At 43.3% G+C, this 4,681-nt stretch overlaps 1 pseudogene; it reads right to left on the bottom strand.

The window, feature by feature from the left end:
* Positions 1-1,534: 1,534 nt before the first annotated feature.
* Positions 1,535-2,519, bottom strand: LOC116083329 (annotated as a pseudogene).
* Positions 2,520-4,681: the final 2,162 nt, after the last annotated feature.

The following is a 4,681-nucleotide window of genomic DNA, read 5'->3' as shown; positions in this document are numbered from 1 at the left end:
AGCTTGCAATCCCATAAGCAATGTAGGAGTGTTCCTCTTTCTCCACAACCTCACCAGCATCTGCTGTCACCTGAGTTTTTGAACTTAGCCTTTCTCACTGGTGTAAGGTGGAATCTCAGGGTTGTTTTAATTTGCATTTCCCTGATGATTAAGGATGTTGAACACTTCTTTAGGTGCTTCTCAGCCATTCAGCATTCCTCAGTTGGGAATTCTCTGTTTAGCTCTGTTCCCCATTTTTTAAATAGGATTATTTGTTTCTCTGGAGTCTAACTTCTTGAGTTCTTTGTATATATTGGATATTAGCCCTCTATCAGATATAAGATTGATAAAGATCTTTTCTTAATCTGTTGGTTGCTGTTTTGTCCTATTGACAGTGACTTCATGAAATTCACAGGCAAATGGATGGAACTTGAAAATATCATCCTAAGTGAGTTAACCCAGTCACAAAAGAACACACACAGTATGCACTCACTGTTAAGTGGATATTAGTCCAAAAGCTTGGAATGCCCAAGGTACAATTCACAGACCATATGAAGCTCAAGAAGAAGGAAGGCCAAAGTGTGGATGCTTCAGTGTTTCCTAGAAGGGGAAACAAAATACTCATAAGAGGAAATATGGAGACAAAGTGTGGAGCAGAGACTGAAGGAAAGGTCATCCAGATACTGTCCCACCTGGAGATCCATCCGATATACAGTTACCAAACACAGTACTGTGGATGCCAAGAAGTGCATGCTGACAGGAGCCTGATATAACTGTTTCCTGAGAGGCTCTGCCAAGTGCCTGACAAATACAGATGTGGATGCTCTCAGCCAACCATTGGACTGAGGATGGGGTCTCTGATGGATGAGTTGTAGAAGGAACTGAGGGAGCTTATGTGGTTTGCAGCCCCAGGGGGGGAGCAACAGTGTCAACTGCCAGACCTCCTGGAGCTCCCGAGGACTGAACCTCCTACCAAAGAGTCACATGGAGGGATCCATGGCTCTGGCTGCATATATGGCAGAGAATGGCCTTGTTGGACATCAGTTGGATGAGCTGCCATTGGCCCTGTGGGGGTTTGATCCCCCAGTGTAGGGGAATGCCAGGGTTGGAAGGTAGATGTGGTTAGGTGGGTATGAGAGCACCCTCATAGGGTCAGTGGGAGGGGAGATGGGATGGGGGTTTCGGGAGGGAGCCCTGGAGAGGGGAACTTATACCAATTTCAAGAAAGTTGCTCCAGAGGCACAAAATTGTGCTGGTTAGGTTTTTGTTAACTTTACAGGAGCTTGCATCACTGTAGAGGAAATCTCAGCGAAGGAATATATTTGTTTTGTATTAGCCTATAGGCAAGATTGTGGGGCCTTTTCTTTTTTCCTTTTTTCTTTCTTTCTTTCTTTTTTTTTAAGCAAACTTTATTGATAGTATTCAAAAGAGTATGGAGAGCTCCCTAGGCCCCTTCTGTTAGTATGCAGAGTCTGGGATGGAAATTGTGAGGGAGATGCTCAGTGCTGGTGGCCAAGTTGAGAAAGGGACTCCTCAGTAACTCAGGGCCTCTCTCTCAGTTGTAGGCCATGAGGTCCACAACCCTGTTGCTGTAGCCATATTCATTGTCATACCAGGAAATGAGCTTTACAAAGTTGTCATTGAGAGCAATGCCTGCCTCAGCATCAAAGATGGAAGAGTAAGAGTTGCTGTTGAAGTCACAAGAGACAACTTGATCCTCAGTGTAGCCCAGAATGCCCTTTAGTAAGCCCTCAGATGCCTGCTTCACCACCTTCTTGATGTCATCACACTTGGCAGGTTTCTCCAGGTGGTATGTTAGATCCACAATGGATACATTGGGGACGGGAACACGGAAGGCCATGCCAGTGAGCTTCCCATTCAGCTCTGGGATGATGACCTTGCCCACAGCCTTGGCAGCACTAGTGGATACAGGGATGGTGTTCTGGACAGCCCCAAGGCCATCATGCCACAGCTTCCCAGAGAGGCCATCCACAGTCTTCTGAGTGGCAGTGATGGCATGGACCATGGTCATGAGCCCTTCCAAGATGCTAAAGTTGTCATGGATGACTTTGGCCAAGGGGGGCTAAGCAGTTTGTGATTCATTGCATTGCTGACAATCTTGAGTAAGTTGTCATATTTCTCATGGTTTACACCCATCACAAACACGGGGACATTGACAGAAAGGGTGGAGATGACGACCCTTTTGGCTCTACCCTTCAAGTGGTCCCCATGCCCCTCCATGGTGGTGAAGATGCCAGTAGACTTCACAACATACTCAGCACCAGCATCACCCCATCTGATGTTAGCCTGGAAGATGGTGATGGGCTTCCCCATTGATGGCAAGCTTCCCATTTTCAGCCTTGACTGTGTCGCTGAATTCACCCTGTGTGGAGTCATACTGGAACATGTAGACCATGTAATTGAGGTCAATGAAAGTCATTGATGGCAACAATTTCCACTTTGCCAAGTGCAGAGCAGAAGGCAGCCCTGGTAACCAGGTACCCAATACGGCCAAATCCATTCACACTGATTTTCATCATTTTGTCTACAGAACAAGGCTGGCACTGTACAAGAAGATGCAGCTGTCTCTGGAACAGGGAGGAAATTCTCAGCCCATTGGGTCAGTGATATCACTGGGCAGATGGTCTTGGTCTGTATAAAAACTCGACCTCAGTAAGCCAGTAAGCAGTGTTCTTCCATGGTCTCTGCTTCTGTTCCTGCCTCCAAGTTCCTGCCTCCTGGGTTCCTCCTCTGACTTCCCTCAGAGATGGAATACAATGTGGAAGTGTTAAGGGCCCTTTCTTCACCAAGATGCTTTCGGTCATTATGTTTATCATAGTGATAGAAAGCAAATGGATAAATATCAATTTAATATCACACACAGTTCTAACAAACTCAGTACCCTAGCTTGGTACCCTAGTTTACAACAGATTTCAACCTAGGAGACCTGTAGTAACATTATAATTAGAGGAAGTTTAAGATCACAAATGTGTGATAACTAGAGCCAGAAAGAAAAAAAAAAAAACTAGAAAAAAAGCAAGTGAAAATAATTCCTACCTCTTTGAGTATACATGTGAATGGTCTAAAGAGCATCATTTCTTCAGCAAAGTAACATCATTGAGGCTCATTAAAATTATCTTCAGTAATCAGCCATAGATTAGAATGAAAAGGAGAAGCATTGAATCTACTTTAGAATATGCTCTACTTTCCATTATATAAAAGTTCCGGGGCTTAGGGAAAACTAATTTCTACCTCTGTTTCTGTTTCTCTTCCTCCTCCTCCTCCTCCTTCTCCTCCTCCTCCTCCTCCTCCTCCTCCTCCTCCTCTTCTTGTGGGGAGCCGCAGCTGCCACCCTATATATATATTGAACACCTGGTCTCCGGCCAGAGCAGAGAGCATTGTGATAAACAAGCCCTTATTTGGAAAAGCTGAGTGCCTTTAGTTTATGATGCAAGCTGGCATGGTTCTCTGCAGCCTATTATGCTTTGCCACGTAGCCGATGCTGATTGGGACCAGGGAAAGTATTTAACCCGCCAGGGCTGGGGGAATAGGAATAGAAATAGAAATGGGAATAGGAATAGGAATAGGAATAGGAATAGGATAGGAATAGGAATAGGAGTAAGTAAGATGTAAGAAGTAAGATAGAAGTTGTAAGATGTAAGAAGTAAGATGTAAGTAGTAAGATGAAAGTAGTAAGATGTAAGTAGTAAGATGTAAGAAGATGTTAGAAGTAAGATTACAAGGTTCCTGAATAAACTGCTTGGAGAAGGGTTTGTGGTCGCCTCCTTATTTCCGCTGATCAGTGAGGTGGCAACAAGGGCAGCGACATCTTCTTCCTCTTTTTGCTGTTGTTGTTTATGCTATGTTCAGGGCTGGAAATATTGACAGTGTTTACAGACACTGGCTGCTCTTCCAGATGACACAAGTTCAATTCCCAGCACCCAGAAAGCAGCTTACAACTGTATGCAACTCCAGTCCCAGGGGATCTGATGTCCTCCTCTGGCTTCTGTGGGCACTACATGCATGTGATGCATAGATATACATTCAGACAAATCTTCATTAACATGAATTAAAAATAAAATCTCAAATTGTGTTTGCAATTTTATATAAAACTAAGTACAAGCACCCATATTACTTAACAGATATAATATTTAAAATAGGGTCAGTTTATGCACATTTCAGTTTAACAAATTTCTAATTATAACACAAGATAATCTTTTAGGTCTGGGTTTGTTCTGTGATTTATTCAGTTTACAGATATGTTCAGATGGATTATAAGGGGCAACACAAAAAGCACAAAGTCACGCATAAGACTGGACATTCTTTAAAAAGTTTAGTTAAGATATAAATGTATCATTTAACCCTTCCTTCTAATCCCTCTCATCTGTGACAGACACACTGCTCTCTCTTGAAAACGTAGCGTCTTTTTTTTTATTGTTTTACACACACACATACACACACACACACACAATACACACACGGCTAAACACATAAATAACACTGGCTATATCCTTTTAACATTACTTGTATATGATGTCACAGCTGGCCATTTGGTGTTAAATAACCAATTAGAGGGCTTATCCTTGAAGAGGACCATTTCTCAGCATTCCGTAACTGCCTGCAGTCCTTTGTCCATAGGCAAGGGTATGTGAGAGTCTCCCTTTCATGTTAGCATGGCTATTAGTGGTGTACTTCTGCAGGT

This window comes from Mastomys coucha, unplaced genomic scaffold (genome assembly GCF_008632895.1).
Source record: "Mastomys coucha isolate ucsf_1 unplaced genomic scaffold, UCSF_Mcou_1 pScaffold12, whole genome shotgun sequence".
In the NCBI taxonomy this organism is placed as follows: domain Eukaryota; kingdom Metazoa; phylum Chordata; class Mammalia; order Rodentia; family Muridae; genus Mastomys; species Mastomys coucha.
The sequence above is the reverse complement of the archived record's forward strand: the minus strand, read 5'-3'. Positions and strand labels throughout refer to the sequence as shown.